Genomic DNA, 22,300 nt, shown 5'->3' with positions numbered 1-22,300 from the left:
GTTCATTTGTTACATTTGATTGAAGAATAGTATTATAATTATGCCATTTACTTTAGTGCATGGTTTACACGAGGGCTCCTGTTTGGGTCGTACAGTCCTATGTTGTTGTTTCAATTTTGTCCTAAATACACAGTGACACTATAGAATGTCCACGTTAACTACACTTCAAATAGCTAATCCCCTGTGTTAATTGCATTCACAGAGTTGTGCTCCCATCACTACCATCCATTACCAAAGCTTTTGTACCAGTAGCTTCACTCGGTCTTGATGGAGCCCCTCAGCTTCCAACACCAAAGAAATACTCAACTCATAAGGGAAGTCTCCCCTCGCAGAGTTGCACATGCACAGAAGTTTAAATCTTTACCAATTCACTGTGCATGAAAAGAAAGGGTCTTGGAATTTTGTTCAGGTTTGGGGGAAGAAATGATAATGCTTCTAAGCAGCAGGGTTACAGTCTCCTGTTGTGTCCTAGAATAGCATGGGGCAATGCAAATCAATGAAATACCTGCTTAAAAGTCCTACCGAGCCCTCTGCTTGTGGTAGCCTGGGGCAGCCTCCCTGGCCTCGCATCCAAGGCCTCAGCAATCTGCATCTACTCTGTCATTCCAAACTGTATCCCATTGCCCCTACCTGGAGTTGGCAGTGCTGTCACATTTCCATCTTTGCTCACCTCCAGGCACACCCCATGTCTTAGCCTCTAAGGCTGCTGTGACAGAGTGCCACTAACCGGGTGGCTTCAGATAGCAGAAATTTGCTGCCTCCAGTTCTGGAGGCTGGAAGATTGAAATCCAGGTACGGGAAGTACGAGCCGCTCTCCCTCTGAAGTCATGAGGGAGGGCTCTGTCCCGTGCCTCTCCCCAGCTTCCAGCAGCTCGTCAGCCATCACATGATGCTCTCCCCCATTTCTCTGTCTGTGTCCAAGTTGTCTCTTCTTGTAAGGACCAGTCACATGGGTTCAGGGCCCACCCTACTCCAGCATGGCCTCATCTGGCCTCCTTGCCTCTTTCCAACCGTAATGGCCCTATTTCCAAATAAAGTCACCTTCTGGATCCTGGAGATCAGCAGATCTCTTTAGAGGACACAGTTCAACCCATAATACCCCAAAGTCTCCATGCCATCAACAAGCTACTCAGTCTGTTTCCTCCACCTGGAATGCCCTCCCAATCTTCTCCAGTTCTTGAATTCAGGATCCAAATGGCCTTTAATGCCACTTAACCATTGGCATCCCCCTGTGTGGACAACTGAAAGTCACCTCTTTCTCCTCTGAAACTCCACATACAGCAGTGCACCCGCCCTCCCTCTGGCATCCACCTTTCTGTTATGCATTGAACTTAGGTGTATGCATGATTTATTCTACCCAGCAAGACGTGGCTTCAATAGCTTAAGTCTTTTCCAGATAGCAGGCATCCTATAGTTTCTGGGAAAAAAGCATGGGACAATAAATGTTCTAGGACATTTCAAACTAACTGTGAAATTTCAAATGAGGCACATTACCAAAATGGTATCTTGGCTGATTTATAGAAATTGGGAAATTATTGGCATCGCCTTTAGCTGGAAAAGCTGTTATTGGGTTTCTTAATGTGCTTATTTTTCATGGTGGAAAGAAAATGCTCCTGAGGTTGTGGGTACTTTGCTCTTGAGCTGATAAATGACGAGCTAAGATGCTCTGGTGAGTGGCTGGCCTTCAGGCAGCTGCTGCCACAGCCCTTGAGTCTGAGCCTTTCCTTACACTGTGCAGTTTCTTTTCTGACATTGTGAAAGGAGGTTACCACGAAATACCCGGCAGTGACAATATCGGTGGCAAATTGCAATGGGCCCAGTTAATCTGCATCTACTCTGTCATTCCCAACTGTATCCCATGACCCCTACCTGGAATTGGCAGTACTGTCAGATTTCACTCTTTGGTCGTCTCTCTCTGGACACACCCCATGTCTTAACCTCTAATTCATTGCAACCCCTGGTGTGACTGTAAGGTAGAGTATTTTTCAACCAATTTCATCAGTCTATATTCAGAGCCTTTTGTCCCCATGTGTGAGCACATATATTCATAGAGTGTTGGAGTTAGAAGGAATCTTAGGGTTAGTTTGATCACTCCCACCACCCACATAACAGAGAGGAAGAGACTGAGGTTCAGAGGTGCAATGGCTCATCCAAGGTCAAAGAGCCATGGTTCCAGAATCTCGCCCTGTCTCCACACATGCAGTGGAGCAGAGTGGGTCTGCAGGGTCTGGCTTCTCTCCTCCTTTTTTCCTTCCCCTGTCTCACTTGCTGGATTCTGCCTAAGCCCCTCCTCTCTGACAGGAACCCTCTATGCCCAGACTGGAAGTCCGTCACAGCTGTTCTGCAATCACAGCTGACCCACATACCTTCATGTCCTGGCTGCTCAAGCAGACAGGAGGCCAGGGTCAGTCTAGACGGCAGGACTTCTCAGCTCGTGGTTGTGAGGCTTTGAGAAGCCCAGACAGAGCATCACAAGGTGATGCTTTCTTCAAGCCTGGCATTCCGGGGCTGGCTGCGGGGCTCCCTGGCCCTGGGGTCCTCTGACACACGCCGGGCACACAGAGGCCCCTCCCTTTCTCCAGGGTCCCCCAGCATTTCAGCTTCTGGCTTCCTGTGGCTTTCTCTAAATTTCATTCTCTCCTAAAGGATTCTGGTAACAGGGTTACGACCCATCCTGAATGAGGTGAGTCACACCTAAACTGAAGTAACCCCATCAAAAGGCCCCAATTGCAATGGGCCCCCCCCCACAGGAATGGTTTAAGTCTAAGAACATGCTTTTCCAGGGTACCTACAGCTCCAAACCACCACACCACGTCTGCAAAATCAAAACACCAATGTGTGATTGCTGACGTTTGGGACTTGCTAGAACTGTGAGTTTACAGGTTTTGAATTACTGACTGAATTAGAGCTGTTGGTGCAGAAATAGAGAGATTGAGCATAACATTTTTCAAATTGGTTTTTGAGTTCTGTTGTGTAAGTGCAGTTGATTGGCTTTTTCAATTATGAAAGTAATTCCTGTTCATTAGAGAAAAGATGGCAAATATAGAAAAGTGAAAGGAGAAAACCAAAAGTAAATTCACTTAGAATCCTAACATGCAGAAACTAATAAAATATTAATAAAAATATTAGTATTTTAGTTTATTTCCTACTGGCATGTTTATATGCATAATTTGATGTCTGCCTGTTTAATAGCACCCTGACTCTGCTGTAGTACAAATATAGTTTTTCCTAAATAACAGTTTCCTAATTTATTGAGAACTCTGTGTAAATATTACCTTCATGGCTGTGTACCGTCCCATCCAATGCTTATTCAGGAGCTCTACACTGATGGCTTCCTGTGTTGCCAACAGGTCATTCTGAAATATCTACGTAACACATGCCTAGGAGTCAGTGGGGATTAGTTTCCAGTTAATGCTATAACAAATGACCACAAACTTAGTAGCCTACAGCCATGCTAACGTATTCTCTTGTCATTTGGGAGGGCAGAGGTCCTAACCCAGAAGCCCCAGCAGGGCTGGTCCCCGCTGGCAGCTCCTGCAGAGAATGCGTTGCTGCCTCTCAGCACCTGGAGGCTACCTGTGCCCCCCCAGCTCGGGCAGCTTGGGTCGCCGCATCTCCTACAGCCAACTCTGATCTCCTGCCTCCCTCCTCTAAGGACCCTGTGATTCCGTGTCAGGTCACAGTTGCAGGTTCCTGGCTTGGGGCAGGGGCATCCTTGGGGATCACCACTCTGCCCAGAGCATCTGGTGTGAGAGCCGCCCCTGCTGCCCCCAAACTCTGAGTGGAAGGCACGTCCTGAGCCCTCGCCCAGCTCAGCTCCTGCGCAGGGGGCTGAGGTGGGTGCTGGCAGCTGGCCTTGCCCTCTGGGGGAGACTGCGCCTCTCGGACCCCTTCTCCGCTTGTGGACCATGGCAGCTCTTTCCATCTTTTGTTCTTTTAATTGGCCCCCTTTGGAACATGGTGGTGCAGCAGGGAGGTTGATTAAATGTGCGAGTGGCAGTGACTTCCCCACCCGAGCCTGCTCGGTCCTCGCACAAGGCGCTGAGATGGACCCATCGGCGTGGGGTTGTGACCCTGCACCTGGGACCTGCGCTGAGGCTCCCGGGGCCCAGAGACCGTCCTTCCAGCCACAGGGCCGTGCAGCCCCTCTGCGCATACAGAGTTTTCCTTCGTATGCTGGATTGTGTCCTTAGAACAGATTCCCCAAAACAGAACCCTAGGGGAGAAATGCGCAGATTAAAGGCACTTGACAAACATTGCCAACGTCGCTGCCCGACGCTTTCCACCAGCTCACGCAGCTCTTATTTCACCGCCTGCGTTTGGTGATGGTCATGATGGCGGCAGCTATTTGCATGTCGTGTTCCGGCAGAGCAAGTATAAATCAGCTATTATACATTCCGCACGCACACCCTCTCCCTCATGCAAGTGTCTCCACAGGCCTCAGCTGATGAACTTGTGGCTTGTGGGAAGGAAATGCAGTTCCTGGGAACTAAAATCTGCAGCTAGGTCTTTATATGGAAGGAGCAGCGAGGGGCTCGGGTCACATGATACGTGGGCGGAGCCAGGAGGCCTTGGCAATGGCTCAAACCCTCATATGCCCATGCTGGGAAAGTACCAGGGACTGGGTTAATGAGTGTGTCCCAGGTCGTCATATGCAGCCTTAAGGATGGGAATCCATCCTCCTGCAGCAGCGGTATAGAAACAGAAGCAATCTGGACAACTGGTCGGCGATAGGGACTGAATTGTGCCCCCCCAGAGACGCGAGCAGGCCCCACCCCTGTCCTGAGGATGGGGGCCCACTCAGCAGCAGGAGCTTGGAAGGCACCGTTTGTTGAGGTGAAGCCAGACTGAGTCAGCGGGGCCTTCGCGGTGGGGGCCGAGCCCAAGTCATGGACAGACGGCCAGCCGCCCCCAGGACCTGCGGATGTCAGGGCCAGCCCAGCTCTGCCCACACCGCGCCCTCGGGCTGCTGGCCTCCCAAAGTGTGTGTGAGCCGATCCATCCCGTTGTTTCACCAACGGGTCCGTGATATTTATCACAGCACCTGGCAGAGAAGGAAACCGCTTCCTGCTGCCTGTTCAGTTCAACCCTGGGCTCACACCCATATGAGGCGGGAAGCCACTTTGTGTTTGTCTGTCTGGCCTTTCCCAGAGGTTTGTACAAAATCCATCATCTTATGCAAAAATGGCTATTCAGGCTTTAAAACCTCTTAAAATTAATTCATTATCTTGAAAGAAGAGAGCAGACACACAGAACAAATACTCAACTAATCACGTTCCCTAATTTCTAAGCACTCCTGAGAAGCCAGCATCTGTTCAGAAGAATTTGATATGCCTTAGGTTTTACGTGAAACTTGATGATGGCTGAAAATTTCTGAGCATTGATTCTGTGCCTTATAATGACCATTTCATTGCTGCACGATGCATGTTTGCATTGTTGCAATGTAACATAAATGTCTGCATTGTTGAATGTTATTCTTTGCGTATCCCTATTTAAGATTTTTAAGTAAAATAAACAAATTGTAATCTTCCAATTGAAGGTCAAGAAAATAATATTCTAAGATTATAATCAGATGAAATAATCATTTCTATGAGAAAATTCTATTTGGACTGTAAGCCTAATGATGTCTACTAGTAATCTTAATAGAAGAATCAATAGTAAACTGTACCCTTGATTTTTTTAGTAGGTATATTTAAAAAATGACTGATATTTAGAAATTTATGTTCAGGTTTGAGTAGTCTATACTAATAACAATAAAGAGAAATGGATAAGACTTTAATGGCAAAGATGAAAAATACCTTGGAAAATAGATTCCATGAGTCAAATATTAGACTAAAATATTAAAAATTTTTACTAGCAGAAAATAAAAACTTGGAGTTCCTGGCCCCGCTTGTGATGCCGTCAAGCACTATTTGAAATGTCCTCAGAGAGAAAGGAGCTATTGCAAAGGATTTAATTTAAAAAGGGTATAGCAGAAAGCAACAACAACAGGCACCATAACCTTCATGCTGCAGGAAGAGACCGGGGCAATGGGGATGGATTTGGCTTTTAAACGGAGGGAATGATCTATCCCGAGAGCACTGGGGAAGGCACCTGGTGCAGGACAATGCTGTCCAGTACAGCAACCACAGCCACACATTGGCCATCAAGCCCGTGCAATTTGGCGAGTCAGGATTTCAGCGTGCTGAAGGGGTAAGGTGCACACCGGACTTTGAAGATTGATTAGAAAGTAAAGAAAGAACGTAAACCATCTCAATATTCTCCTATTGGTTATGTGTTTAAATCTTGGGTATGTATTTGGTTACATAAAATATACTATTAAAAATGAATTTTACTTGTTTTTACCTTTTTTAAGTGGCTCCTGGACACTAAGTTATGCGGGTAAGTCCCGGTAATTTCTATGAGATAGTGATGGTATGTAGGGAGAACCATGCAGAGAAGAGAAGATTACAAAGAAACTGTGATCGGCTCCATTTTTTTTTTTTTTTTGAATGTGGGAAACCAGCTGATTTTCAGTGAGGGGGAGAGGAGGAGATTGGAAGTGTGAGGAGGGAGCAGGCTGCCAGAGCCATTTGATGGTTGACTGTTCATTCATCCATTCGTTATTGGCAGCACTCCTGCCCTGTGCCCGAGGCCAAATAGAGTAGTGAGCAAATAAATATGAGAAAACCCTTGCCCTCATCAAGCACTCCTTCCAGTGTGTGGAGATTACCCACGTTGAGAAGCAGCAAAACAAAAGTAAAATGTATCGTACGTCCAGTGACTGGTTTGCTTTTATGCTGGGTGTGGATTTTGAGTCACATGTTTAGCCCTATCATAATGCAGTCTTCATAAAAATGCTTGAAGAAAATACTTTCTATGAACAGTGAGATATTTTTAGCCAAATAACCAGGGATATGCGAGACTGTGATGATCTTTGGGCTTGAACTTATAATTTGGAAGTGAGTTTTATTATTATCGTTCTTATCTCTTTATCACTTGGGACCTTTTGTAGAGTTCTGGATATGTATATATATATATATATATATGCACACACAAACCAAAGAAGGTTCTCCAAAGCTAGTTAATTTTCCTGGAGAAGAAACAGGCTCACCATTCATACACTTTGTATCCTGACGTGAATTAGAAGTTATGAGACAGTTTTCACAATGAAGCCTGAATATAACACATGTCCAAATATCAGTTGTTACCATATCATGCTTTAAAATTCTCACTATGTCCAGGGGACCAAAATACCTGCCTTGCGTGGAAGTACCCGGTATTTTCCATCAGCAAAATCAAAGGATGTCAAAGCAGAAAGGAACTTCGGTGTGCTTCTAGCTCAGGGATTCCGTAACTTTTCCAGTATAACGTGAATGGATACCCCATGTATCTACCATGAGCTCATTTCCTTGGGGTTTCAAGTTTTGTTTTAAAAACTTGTGTGAATTTTGCATTACACTCGATGATATAGACATATTAATTTGGTGTAAAAAATAAAGGATTCTACCCAATCTTCAATGAAAGTTAACATTCTAAAATGTGATTCTTGTGTCTTCCCTCTAACTTTGTGCATCCCTTGAGTAACCCCAGTTGCCAGCTCCAGATTCTATAAAGTCCTATATAACTTCAAACCAGCTGGCACTTCATTTGGGACCTTTGTTGGAAGTGTCCTTTGTTCGCTTTCATCAAAGTCAAATCCAACATGATGGTCAAACAATCTCCTCGGGTCCCGTAGCACTGCGCTACAGAGCTGAGTCTTCAACACAAGGCTCTCCAAACCTGACGGTTTGGCCAGTGCTGCTTCAGCAACATCGTAGCAAGATTCTGGCCAGTTTGCCACTCAGAAGATTCCCCATCCCAAGAAATGTTTGTGGATACAAGGACGCGTGGAGATACAACTGAAGAAGGACAGGCAGCTGTGACCCTCAACGCTCCCTGGCAGTCAACTGCACCGCCAGGAAAGAAGCGAGAGGGAAGAAGCCAAACAGATTCGAAAGTTGCTGCTCAGACGGAAAATTGTTCAGGGAAAATCTGGCATCATGCTTTGCAGCTGCTGGAGAAACTATACTTGAGAGTCAGAAAGATATGCTCCAGGGACTCACCTAAATAGTAAATAGAGAAATGGTTCAAGAACTGTTTAAGTTTTGAAATTACCTGTTTTTTGGAACTGAGCTTTGCCCATAGATATGTGGTTTTATTTCCATCTTAAAGAGAACTCAGGGAAAGACATTGACTCATTGAAACAATACACATTTTTGTATTTCTTAGAAGAGGAAAGGTAAAAGTTACTTTTGATGAACTGCTAAAGGACTGAAAGACCAGGCAAAATGTAACTGAAATACTTTGACCCCTCAGTAAAGAACCTGTATTATCAGATGACAGTTTTCCATAAATATAGCTAAATATTGAGAAAAGAGGCAAGACAGGGTTGGTTTAAAAGTTTGTAGGCCTGTGGTTTCCTTTCCTCAACTTCTGTTCTCTGTGGAATAGAAATTTTGGAATTTTATCCATGTACTTTACCAAATATGTTTGAGACCTCAGTTCAAGTTCCTGGTGATTGCCTTACATATGCAATCACCAAAATAAAATTACTTTTCTAAATGTAATGTTTATTTTAATCTTCTTGTGACATTTTAATTTAAATTCTTGAAAATAAAATAGTGTTTCTACTTTAGTGAAATATTTTCTTCCCTCATTGGGAATAATTATGAAAAATGTTGAATGACATATCTTTTACTTCAGGGAGTTCTCTGCTCTAATTCCCCTTAACTGCCTCTCCTCTAATTTATTATTTTTAGTGGTTCATAAGGCTATGGGAAAAATATATATCTGCAAGGAAGTTCTTAATAGGTGAGAAAATCAAAGGAATAAAAAATAAAACTCTGCAGAGCTAGTTCACTTGAGCATCTGTAAACTTAATTGCTGTCATTTTAACTACATGATAGATGATCTGAGCACTCCAATTCTTTCCTTCTCCTAATTTTTGAGAGGGGATTACTGTACTTATGCTATAAACCATTGAGTAATTTGTTCCTTGTTTGCTTAAATAGATACTCAAGCCCTTGTTATTTGTGGAGACAGGTAATTGAAAATGTAGTTTTAATGATAATTATTGTTTCACAAGAGTAATGAATTTACTCAATTATAAGATTATTTTTCCACTAATCTTCATAGTGTAGGTTTTTTCTGGCAGCATTGCAAATAAACTAAAGTAAATTTGTTGATCATTATGATGTGCTTTGATAGATAAATATACTAGAATTATTTGTGATTGTAAGAAAATTGAAATTTAAAATTCATTTGTGAGATCCCAAAATCGAAAATCTGGGGATTTAAATTTAAAGGAATCTATTATAAATGATGGTAGGAATCATGCTTTTTGTAATTCTCTAAGAAGTGATTTATCGAAGGTACTTTAATTTGCAAATGGGTGAAGATTATTTTGATCTATTTTCTTCTATGTTCACTCCGTAAAAACTTTCTTAATGTGAATAAGATCATTTTCTATGCAAAATTAAAACAGCTTTTCTCACATTTCACAGTAAGTGACTATAGAGTTAAATTGTTTGTTCTCTTTCTATATTATTTACTCTCAGCCAATGACTATACTTATATTTTAATGAAAATACTATTTATTTATTTTTTTAAAAGTTTTCCTGGATGCTGACACTGTGCCAACTGTGATCCTTGGCACAAACTGAGAATCAGAAATGATATTTGCTTTATATAAAGGGAAAATCCTTTTTTTCTCTGAGAAAAATTTTTTAAAGATCATATTGTGACTTACAGTTCCAACCTTCTAGTAAGGACTAGTCCTCTCTTAATTGCATACCAGTTTTCTTGTTGTACACTGAATTTCACTTTTTCCTTGGTGTTTCAAGTTTTCCTTGCTGTTGACCTTAAAATGTCTGAGAGTCAGCTGTCTGTGACTGTACTTGAATCCTAAATGTGTACACATTTAGTGTGGAGAACATTAGATGTAGCATGAGAATAGGTAAAGAACATTGAATTTTAATCAAAAAGTAATCTCAAAACCCATCAGTTGTAGTATGTGGCTATCAATTCAAAAAGACATCACGTGTTCTGTGAAGAGTGGGGTGGCTTCTCAGTGGTAGACTTCCTTCTCCATGCCCTGCCTGTAGAGGACCTTTGCCAACCTAAGCGGTGGTCAGCGGACAGCGACTGAGAACACTGAAGACTAGAGACTCCTACTGAGACCGATGAAGAAACAGAGATGTTCTAGCAGAGAAGGGATTCATGTGGGAGCACAGCAGCTCCTGTTATGTGGATGGGGTTGCTGACTCGTTCTGGTCGAGCTGAGAAAGAGGCATGTGAAGATAGATATGGGCTCAACGTAAAGACTTTTGAACAATCAGAGCTGCTTGGAGATGGGGCGGACTTCCTCTAGTGAAGGTCTCTCAAGAAGCCACTGATCAAGGATTCCTAGAGGGCATGAACTAGAAAGAATTTAAGAGTCATCCTGTCCCTGTGAATCCAGGTTATTCTACCTACTCCCCCCAATAATTGTATATATTTCAGAAAGACATAAATACAGCAAACTGAACTAAAAGGTGTAATAAGTTATGAAGACATAATATTCTTTGAGTAACCCAAAGTGAAAAACGAAAATAGTAACCATACATGCACACATATCAAGGTGGACCACAGTTCTCCTATTAAGAGAATATCATTATTTATGATATAATAATTAGGAAAGGAAGCATCAACCTGATTTCATCTATTAAACAAGTTGGTAGTATTAGAAAATGCCTTGGATTTCATATATATATATATATATATATATATATGACTTTTTTCTTTCATTAATACGTCTCAGCACATAAAACAATTGCCTATATTTTTCTCTTTCAATTAAGGGTTGGTTACAATAGTTTGTCTATTTGAAACTCTCATCTACCCAGAAAAGCCATGTTCTTTAATCATCATTCAATATTGCTGGGTGGGATCTTTTTTATTGTTTCCATGGAGATGTGACTCGCCCAATTGTGGGTGGTAACTTTTGATTAGATGGTTTCCATGGAGATGTGTCTCCACCTATTCAAGGTGGGGTCGCTTACTGGAGCCCTTGAGGAGGAACCATTTTGGAAAAAGCTTTAGATCCAACAGAGCCCACACAGCCAGAGCCCTTTGGAGATGCAGAAGGGAAACACCCCTGAGAGAAGCCTTATGAAATGAGGAGAGAAAGCTAGCAGGTGTCTTCATGTGCGTCCCCTTCCAACAGAGATGCCCAGAGGCCAGTGCCCAGTAGGTGCTAGCGCATGTCTTCCCAGCTGACGGAGATGTTCTGCATGGTATCAGCCTTTGTTGAGTGAAGGTCACCTCTTGTTGGTGCCTTAATTTGAACATTTTCACAGCCTTAGAGCTGCAAATTTGCAAGTTAATAAATTTCTCTTTAAAAGCTTTTCCATTACTGGTATACTGCATTCCAGCTGGGCAGCTTTAACAAACTAAAATTGATTTCAGTACCAGAGAAGTGGAGTGCTACTGCAATTTGCAAATACCAAACATCTTGGAATGGCTGTTTAAATGGATAATGGGAATATTCTGGAAGAGTTGTGAGGAGCTTGATAGAGAAGGCCTAGAATGCTTTGAAGGGACTGTTGGTAGAAATGTGGACTCTAAAGATATCTCTGATAAGGCCTTAGGCATAAATGATGCACATGTTATTGCAAACTGGAAGGAAGGCAATCCTTGTTTTAAAGTAGCACAGAATCTTGCAAAATTGTGTACTGCTGTTGGATGGAAGGTAGATTTTAAAGGTGAAAACCCAGGATACTTAGTTGAGGAAACTTCAAACTAAATGTGGAAAATGCCGGGCAGGCCGCAGTGGCTCAGTGGCAGAGTTCTCACCTGCCATGGTGGAGACTCAGGTTCATTTCCCGGTGGCTGCCCATGTAGAAGTAGTGGATAAATGTGGGAAATACCATCTGGTTTCTCCTTGCAGCTTATAGTGAAATGTAAAACCAAAGATATAACTTGAGAACTGAACTCTTGTGTATAAAGAAACCAGAAATTGATAGTTTGGAAAAGTCTGAGCTTCTAGAAAGGGAGGCCCTAGAGAATAGTGCCTCACAGGAGGATTTAACCAAACATGGAAGCAGTCAACTGTTTCAGAAAAAGCCAGGATTTGAGATAGAGTTATCCAGGAGGGATTTGTGGAAAGTCCTATTGTCTGATGGTAATGATCCCTGCATACTACATAAAAAACCAACAAGAGTGATGTGGGATCTGTATAGATGGAACCACTAGGGGCAAAAGGGGCAAAAAATGGACATTTGAAGAAAGAATAAGTTCAGAGACAGAACCATCGGAGCTAAGGGCAGTAGCCAGGAAATCTTAGGTCAGGAGAGACAGCCCACCCAAGCACTTGGAGAGGGTGAGTTTGCCCCAAAGGCAGAGGGTGGGCCTTCCACATCAGTGTGCTAAAAAAGTTGTGCCACCTGAGGCCTTGGAGTGGGGGAGCACATTCTTTGGGGGTTGGGAAGAACCTGGCTGCCACCACTTGGAGGGGTTGAGCATGTGCCCCAGAGATGGCAGAGAGCCAGCTATGGCCCCAATGCTGGAAGAGGGTGGAGCCAAGAAAAAGATGGTCCCCAGGGTCCCCCAATGCTACGTTTGGAGAGAGCCAGGCCGCTGCTTAATAGGCCCTTGAAAAGGGTGGGACTGCCACTTTCTAAAGCCTGGAGAATAAATAACTCTCAGACCTTGAAATCTGATGGAATTTGCCCTGCAGATTTTCAGAACTTTTGGGCCCAGTGACTCCTTTGTTCCTTCCAATTTCTCCCTATGGAAATGAAAACATGTATCCCATGACTGTCCCTCCTTTGTATATTGGCAGCAAATAACCTGTTCTGAGTTTTACAGGTTCAAACCCAGTGGAGAATTTTGCCTTAGTACAGACCATGCCTGTAGCTGACTTTAATGAGATTTTGTATTGTATTTGTATTTTTACTGAAATGGTTTAAGGCTTTGTGATATTATGATAGAATAAAGTATTTTGCAATTGGAAAGAACATGTCTTTTGGGAATCCAGATGGTGGAATGTGCTGGTTTGAAACCGCGTGTATCCCAGAAAAGTCATTCATATAATCCCCATTCAATATTGCTGCGTAGGATCTTTTTTTCATTATTTCTGTGGAGATGTGACCCATTCAAATGTGGGTGGTAACTTTTGATTAGGTGGTTCCCGTGGAGATGTGTCTCCACCCATTCAAGGTGGGGTTGCTTACTGGAGCCCTTTAGAGGGAACCATTTTGGAAAAAGCTTTAGAACCAACAGAGCCCACACAGCCAGAGACCTTTGGAGATGCAGAAGGAAACGCCCCCAGGGAAGCCTTATGAAATGAGAAGAGAAAGCAAGCAGACATCACTATGGGACTTTTCCAGCTGATAAAGGAGTTCTAATTGGCATCAGCCTTTCTTGAGTGAAGGTAACCTCTTGTTGATGTCTTAATTTGGACATTTTTGTGGCCTTAGAACTATAACCTTGCAACTTAATAAATTTCCATTTTAAAAGCCATTCCATTACTGGTATATTGCATTCCCACAGCTTCAACAAACTAAAACAAATAATAAAATGGTCTCAGTAATATTCTCATTCAAATCAATTTGGGGATAGATGTTATAGGAATAAATGATATGAAATTAATAAATGAATGAATAATTATTTAAATGCCAAAAGGAAGTTAAATGTTATTGGAAGATTCTGTATAGGTGGCAGTGGTAGTAGCAGCAGCAATTTTATATCTTCCAAAATACATGCATAAAACAGAACAGCTAGATATCAAAATATAAAATCTATGGTCAACATTCACAACAAAGCCCACTGATAAGGTGTACCCAAACACAGGTGTAAACTCTAAAATATAGCAGGTAATAGTGAACCACCAGGGGCTACAGGACCGACATGTTGCCAGCACCTGTGTAGAATAAGCAGAAGGAAAAACAGAGTTCCAGACAGGCCTGTGAACATGATATCCACAAGCAGCCAACAGGCATTGACTGGAGAAAGCACAGCAGACGTGAGAACAGCAGCGGTGTGTTGGAGGGGCTTGCCAAATCCAGCTGCAAGTGAGTGCAGGGACTTGTGTACGACTTCCTCTAGCAGGTGGAATACAGTCCAAGGAATTCTCCAAACTGAGCTGCCTGGGCTATCTTCCAGGACAGGGTCCTGCACTGAGAGAAAATGCCAGGAGTGGAGTGAAAGTTGAATAGGATAGAGAGAACAGAGGTGAAAAAAACAGAAGTTGGGATAAAAGTTGCAGAGTAGAAAAGAGTTATGGATTATCAGAAAGCAAGTTGTCATATATTCTTAACCCCACCCTAAGAATATCAGAAGAGAGAGCTGTGAAACTACAAATATTGGCTGAACCAATCCTCATGAAATTTCAGGATAACTAAGTTCATGTAAAAAGGAGTAAAAGAAATATTTGGAGGCCAAATCCCTTGCAAAAATACTAAAAGAGAATGAGGCTCAGAATATCATCTCTCCAGAAAATGAAACATAACAGGAAGACATGCTTAAAATGTAAATAAAAACTCTTTATTACTACATCAAAATAGCTAAAAATCATCTAGAGAATGAGGTAAAACATGAAAGGACAACACAGATCTGCATTAGAACAACTCAAAAACAAGATGGACATGCTTAAGAGTTAGAAATAAAAGGAAAAAACATTTTAGCAATGAAGAACAAAATGGAGTACAGACTAAACCAATGATCACAATTCTTAATGCCTTTAGAGAAAGAGAAGTTTAACAGGAATTAAGTTTTAAAAATCAACAAGAACTAAAGAGGTATATAAAAAGGATTTGAGAGAAAATAATGGACATTGAATAATTGACAAAGAAGTTCCAATATATGGATAACAGGAGGTCCTAAAAATAAAATAAAACCAAATAAAGAGACCATAATTTTTTAAAGTTCCTGCAATTAGAAAGTAATCAAATAGTGGGTGGTGCGACGGTGGCTCAGTGGCAGAATTGTCACCTGCCATGATGGAGACCTGGGTTCGATTCCCAGTGCCTGCCCATGAGAAAAAATAAGTAATCAAATATTGAAAAAGAACACTGAGTGTGTAGCTGAGATTACTGACTGAAAACAATCACTAATAAGACTTATTCCAATCAAATCACTGGATGTTTTTCTAAGAAGGAAAAAACATCCTTTGTGTACCTAGACAAAGAGAACAATTGACTCAGAAGGAAAAGAAGATTATGCAGTCATCAGACTTTTAATTGCAATTTTTTGTGCCAGAAGAAAATGGGTAACGGTATTAAAGGAAATAAAATGTAAGGTTTTATATCCAGCAAAACAGACCTTCAACTAAAAAGAACATAAGTAAGTTATTATCAACTTGAAAGGGTTCTGGCGATATAGTCCCTATGAGCCCCTTTGTGAGAATGCCATTAAATAAGAGCTTCTGCTAAACACATTGTCAAGAAAGACATTACATAAGGATGAATGGACTCAGTTCACCCTTCTGGAACCTTCCAAAATGTTTGTTGCCAGATGAAGCAAGTTGGACATGAAATGTGTGGTTTTTCCCCAAAGGGAAATCATATATGCACTTTCCCTGTATGACTTCTGTTTCAGTTTGCTAAAACTGCCAGAATGCAATATACCAGAAATGGATTGGATTTTACAAAAGGGATTTATTAAGTTACAAGTTACAATTCTAAGGCAATGAAAATTTCCAAATTAAGGCACCAAAAAGAGGATATACCTTCTTGGAGGAAAGGCTACTGGCATCTGGGATTCGTCTGTCACATGGGAAGACACATAACGGTGTCTACTGGTCCTTCAACCCAGAATGTCTCTCTGGGGGTTTCTTTCTCTCCTACCCTCCCTAGGCTCTGAGTTCTTTCTGAAATGCCTCTGCCTCGGAAGACTCCAGCAAGCAGATTAAGACCCACCTTGAATGGATGGGGGCACATCTCCATGGAAACAACCTACTCAAAAAGTCCCACCCCACAATAGGTCCGCCCCCACAGCATTGGATTAAAAGAACATGGCTCTTCTGGGGAACATAACAGCTTAAACCAGCACAACTTCCTTCTTAGGAAATGTTTGGAAATGTTTAGAATATTTTTTAGTAATTTACTCCGCTTATATTTTTTAAAAACAATCGGTGATTCGTACATATACATGCAGTCTCTAAGCGCCCTCTTACTGAGAGTTATTACAAGTAATAAAAAGAGTAATAAAGATTTTATTAAAGTAATAAAATAATCCATTATTTAAATAAATTTAAATAATGTTTAAATTATAACCCATTTATCATTTATCATTTATTATTGCACACAATCTGGCATGACTGTAATAGACGACTTACGTTGTAAAATCCGAACTGCATACAAACCATTAAAGAGAGGTATTTGTAGCAGAGATGGCTAACTATCACCATGAAGTATGTTCTCACTTCCATAGAAATTTGTGACTTTCCCAAGATCTTTTGTTTCTGAGTGTGGACATGTGACTACTTGTCACCAAAAGAAAGTGATATGTGCCACTCCTGAGCCAAGGCTTTCAAAACTTGGGCATGCCTTTTCAGGTTTTATCTCCCTTTCCAGTGACTGGCAAGGCCCTAACGCATGAAGAGGCCAAGATGGAAGGAGCCTGATTCACTCAGGGAAGGAAGTTGCTTGCTTTTAAGGAACACTTGTCTTAGACTGCTATGTGAGAAAGAAATAAACGTCTATTTTATAAAGCCAATTGGTAAAATAAAAAGGAAGAGTTTTAATATAGAAAATAGTTCACCATCTAATGAATGTAAAGCCACATAAGAAATTCATTTGAACAGTGAAGATCGGGGAAAATAAGTAGGCAGAGTGTGTTTTGGCAACCAGTATAAGTGGATTAGAATCTGTCTTTGTTTGGTAGAGAGGTATATAAAAAAGGAACCAAGTAGACTAAAAATCATGGGTGAAGGTGAGCAAAACCAAATTAGGGAATCCTGAGGTTACGCGTGTATATGGAGAGACTGAGCCAGATGCAAGGAAATTATTGAGAGAAAAACTGTAATGACAGAAAGTTATGTTTTCTGTTCATAGAAAATTACAGGAGTGCAGAAAAGGGAGAGCAAAATAAAATATCTTAAGAACTAAAATGATAATATCTTTGTACTAAGTTGTTATTTACCAATTGCAAAATCTACTTAGCAGAATTGGTTTGAGGTAATTGAAAAATTATCATGTGTCTATTTTTGAAATGAAATGACTTATGACATTTCAGTTGAACAAATAGGTAACCAGAGATTATGAGATTTGAAAGGTAAAACTCTGGTTAATAGGTGGAGGTGACTGGTCACTTCTGGTTTTAAAATAAAATCAGAAAGACTCATTGTATCATTTTACTTTACTTCTCATATGAGAGCTCCATGGAACAGCATAGCTGCCTCATTCATTATTTTCATATGCTGAATAAACAGTTACATCTAAAATAATCTAGGTGGAGCAGAAATACTCAAGGATAAAGTCATGATAGAAAATGGAAGGTAGCAAGAAACTTAAGGAAATATCAAATGCAGTGGTTCACAACTTTTTTTTAAATTCATTCATCATTTTTTTTTCTTTTTTTTAAATTTGCATGCACAGGCACTGGGAATCAAACCAAGGTCTCTGGCACAGCAAGTGAGAACTCTGCCACTGATTCACTGTTACCTGCCCCAGCAATTTTTAATGCAAATTTTGTCAGAAATATTTTAGTTCAGTCATTCAGAGTACATTTGAAATGCATGACATTAGTATCATTGATAAAAACATTGGCTTTTTAAAAAATCATTGGAATGTTTATATTGGTCATTAAAATTTATTAGAGCTTGTAGGCCCACATTAAGTAGAGAATCAGGTTTATCCTCTTTCTCATTTTGTAAATGAGAAGCAGAATTGGGAAGTGATGTGACTGAAGCCATAGTGCTTGACAGTAGTAGATCCAGGAAGCAGCCAAATGCAACTAAAAGATTGGGTGGTAAGAGGGCACCCCATATATAAACTCCAACTTTTAATTTACCAACTCTGCAATTTTGGTCAACTGGTCAACCCCACTGAAATTCAGTTTTCCAATATGAACAATAACCAGGAGTTGAAACCAAAGCTGCTCACTCCCAGGCAGTCTTCAACTGTATTAAAAGCACTATTTTAAACAGTAGCCAATAGTTTTAGCCAAAAATTATATAAATGCAATTTGATTTGTTGAAGAGATTCATTTCTTTCCCATTCCGAGCCTCTTTTCTTAGCAATCATTAGTGAGTGATATAAGTGATAAACCTATGGGATAAAGAACAAATGATCTAAATAATGTATAAGCCATCCATCAACCCCTAGATATAACACCATTGAACATGCAATAAAAAGCCATGTTATATGCTCTAATTGGTATATCTCAGACACCTTGCCCTTTCATTTTTGCTTTCATTTTTAAAATGCTGCACAGTGGTGGTGTTACTTCTAAGTACCTGGTTAACATAATATCCTTATAATCATTATCAGTACTTCTTTATCCCAGGATGACTATCAACTAGGCTTTTGTGCAAATTAGGTGGCTCTTTGCAAAGGACAGTTAATGAACATCACTGGAGGCCCTAACAAAAGAGTGATTAAATGCTGCTGTTAGTTCTAATGTTGTTTGAAAACATAATTATAAGCCAGTGAGTGTATCTGTTAGATCTTCTACATCATATATTGCTTAACTTTTAATTTCTTTCCATTATCATGTGTTTTCCCTCTTCTCATAGAAAGCTTCAGTTTTTTGTTTTCATTCATGAATTTATTTGGCAAGAGAAAGCATGGACCCCAAATTCCAAAGTGAATAGATTCAAGGTTTCCTCTGATTTAAAAGAAATATAATATTCTGGATGCTCATTTTCCAATGTGTTATTTTAATACATAAAATGTTTGCTATTAGCCTTTTGAATTTCTTGAAGACTTCTATTATAGTTAAACATATGCAATTTTAAAACATTTAAGATGTCATGGGGTACTGGTCCAGTATGAGAGGTCTGCTGGTTTGAGCCATAACGATCACTCCAGATTTTCACATGATCTTCCCCAGTCTTGGATGTGATGACATAAACCTTCCCTTGGCTTATGTCCTGATCCTGTGATTGAACGTGGATTAAACACCAACTACTTCAGGGTAGAAAACTAGTTTCCCATTTACAATTCCCGAAGTAATGGCTGCTTAGCGTTAACTCACCAGCTTTTTTTTGGCCTCGCTTTGCAAACACGTGGATCCCCCGGGCACAACTCACTTTATCAGAACACTCTCCTGGGAGCACAGCAAGTCTTGCTGTCCAGGGCAGTGCTAACTCACATTTGACTTCTACTAGAACAGTTATAGCCAGCGCAGCCTTATCTGGCAACAGTGAACTGACTTGTTTTCATGCTCACTGCACATCGCTTCTTCTTAGCATAAATTGCCTGTCTGAAGGCAAATTATGACTCTATTTTAGTAGAAAATAACCCCTTTGGGCCATGTGGTTCAAGAGTTCACCAGTCATTTGGCAGTACCAACAGGATGCTATCTATGAAGGCTGTTAACAAAGACTGGAATCTTCTCAGTTTGTATCAGGGAAATTGGTCAAAACCAAAGCTTCTGTGAGAGCAGTGCAGTCGGGCTGATACCTCTTCACACCACACAGGCATGTAATTGGCAAAGACATTCCAATTTGCCCTGAACAGTCCCAGTTTATGTCTGCTGTTCTATAAAAGTATTAATAGTTTCCCCATTCACTCTGAAACGTGTCTTGCTTTGGACAGTAGCTCATATAGTCACCTTATGTGGCTTCATATTTCTCAACTTCTGATGTATATGGAGATATAGAGTATCCGCATCTTAGAGACCCAGTAGACACATGTGAGTTAAATAATAATAAATGCAGCTTTGAGGGGATAGAGAGGAATAAAAGTCAAGTAGAGTCAATTCTTTGGAGAGGGGGCTTAATGAGGGGGGAGTCAACTAAAGAGGTGGTATTTGAGCAGTCTCGAAGGAGAATGAAGAGTGAGAGGAGATGGCATTTCAGATGGAACAGTGAAAAAGACTATGTCATCAGGGCAAATGAACAAACATATTCAACTCCCTTTGATACCTCTGGAAAAGTGTTGGAGGCAGCATTAATGTAGATGGAGGCTAGAGAAGGGAGGCTTTGAAGCACAAACCAAGGACTCTGGGCTTCTCTCTACACACAGAGAGGATCAGTAATAAAGTAGAAGTGAAGGCACTAGTGGGGAAGTCATCTGGAGATGACTAGAGGGATGTGGAACAGGACCTTCAAGAATCTCAAGAGACATTTTCATTTGCAAAAAGCCTTGTGACTGAAACTGCTTCAACTAAATTGATTCTATTTGATTTCCTCTACTACCCTGTCTTAGTTTGCTAGGGCTGCTGTAACAAATACAACAGACTGCCTGGTTTAGAACACAGGGACTTATTGTCTCATGTTTTGGAGTCCAAAGTTAAGATATTGGTGTGATCATGCTTTCTTCTGAGCCTGTAGCATTGTGGTCGTAGCTTGGCTGCAATTTCCCATTACATGGGACTCGGTCTCCTCCAAACTCCTCCTCTGGCTAATACTTCCATGTCAAATTTCCTCTCCTTATAAGGATTCTAGTTGTATTGGATTAAGATCTACCCTGACTCCATTTGACCTCATGTCAACAGGAATCAGAGATCCTATTTGCAAATGGGTGCACATCAACAAGAATGGGAGCTCGGACTGGAGGTGTATTTGTGGTGAATGTGACTCAGTCCCCAAGAGCCCCAGTACGATCAGTAAACGTAGGCTTTATTATACCCCTATGTTTCAACAAGGTAACTGATATTCAGAGGCATTAAGTGATTCCCCCAAATCCTGCATTTAGTGGTAAATATGGAGAGAATGGCCTAATCCTTTTCATTGAGTATATGGATGAAGAAGGAATAATCAAAAGTGACTTCAAAGTGCAGAATCTGATCAACTGAGAAATTGAAGTTTCTAGTTGACAGAATTAGAGATGTCAGAAGGCTAAGTTAGTTTATGGAAGAAAATGAGGAGACGGATTGCAAGTATGTCTGGTTTGAGCTCATGGTCACATCACAATTGGAAATCTTCAACAAGCAAACAAAAAAGAGGAGTGGACTAAGGTAAAACTGTCAGGTGAGAGAGTATGGGAACTGTAGGGAAAGTTGAGACCCCTGAGAATATGGGGGGGCCTCCTGGGGAAGAGAAAGTAGACTGGAGTGCTCCAGAGGAAATCTCGGGCACATACAGTGCTCATAAAGCAGGAGAAAGTACACAGGTTGTGGAAGAAGGTGGTGTGCTGGTTTGAACTGTTGTGTACCCCAGAAAAGCCATTTAATCTTTTAATTCTTTAATCCTCATTCAAAATTGTTGGGTGGGATCTTTTTGATTAAGTTGTTCCCATGGAGATGTGTTCCACCAGTTGTGGGTGGAACCTTTTGATTAGGTGGTTTCCGTGGAGGGGTGTCTCCACCCATTCAAGGTGGGGTCGCTACTGCAGTCCTTTAAGAGAAGCCATTTTGGAGTCAACACAGAGAAATACATTTGGCGATGCAGAAAGAAAATGCCCCTGGGAACGGTATTTTTGAAACGAGAAGGCAGGAAAGAAGGTTAGCAGACATCACCATGTGCTTTCCCAGCTGACAGAGAAAACTCGAATGTCATCGGCCCTTTCTTGAGTCAAGGTATCTTTCTTTGAATGCCTTAGTTTGGACATTTTTTATGGCCTTAGAACTGTAAATTTGTAACATGATTAATTCTGTTTATAAAAGCCAACCCATTTCTGATACATTGCATTCCTAGCAGCATTAACAGACTAATACAGATGACATCACAGACATCTAGCAGAGAGAGACTCAAGAATGAAGAGAGAGGCTAGAGTGCCAAGTGCTAGATAGTGATAGACATCAAAACAAGATAAAGGGAAACGAGGGCAACAATCCAATTGGATGAGGAAGAGCTCATTTGTAACCTGGGGTTATGCAGTTTCAAGAGAGAAAATAGGCATTGAATGGCAGGAGGGTGAGAACAGTTTTGTTATGTGAAGGCAGTGAGTTCAGTCAGGTTTACGAGAGAAATACAGTTCTGAGTATACAAATAAAGCATCCTTCTAACAATGAGTGGGGAAATAAGGGACAGAAACCATGAAAGGAGTGTTTTCATGTGCTTTGGAAGTGAGGAAGGAGAAGTTATCTCATAGCAGAGAGACGATTGAGTAGGGAATGCAATGAACCATGCAAGAGAAGAGAATCTTTTTTGTGTGTTTAACTTCAGACAAGAAAGGATGGGTGGATATAAGAC

The 22,300-nt window shown here is 41.1% G+C and overlaps 1 protein-coding gene across 1 annotated transcript in view; it reads left to right on the top strand.

Moving 5' to 3' along the window:
• Window positions 1–22,300, top strand: part of PLXDC2 (plexin domain containing 2) — a 372,398-nt gene that overhangs the window by 330,744 nt on the left and 19,354 nt on the right. The gene's annotated exons all lie outside the window — the stretch shown is intronic.

This window comes from Tamandua tetradactyla, chromosome 1 (genome assembly GCF_023851605.1).
Source record: "Tamandua tetradactyla isolate mTamTet1 chromosome 1, mTamTet1.pri, whole genome shotgun sequence".
In the NCBI taxonomy this organism is placed as follows: domain Eukaryota; kingdom Metazoa; phylum Chordata; class Mammalia; order Pilosa; family Myrmecophagidae; genus Tamandua; species Tamandua tetradactyla.
Note: the sequence above shows the minus strand (reverse complement) of the source record. Positions and strands in the feature narration are given on the sequence as shown.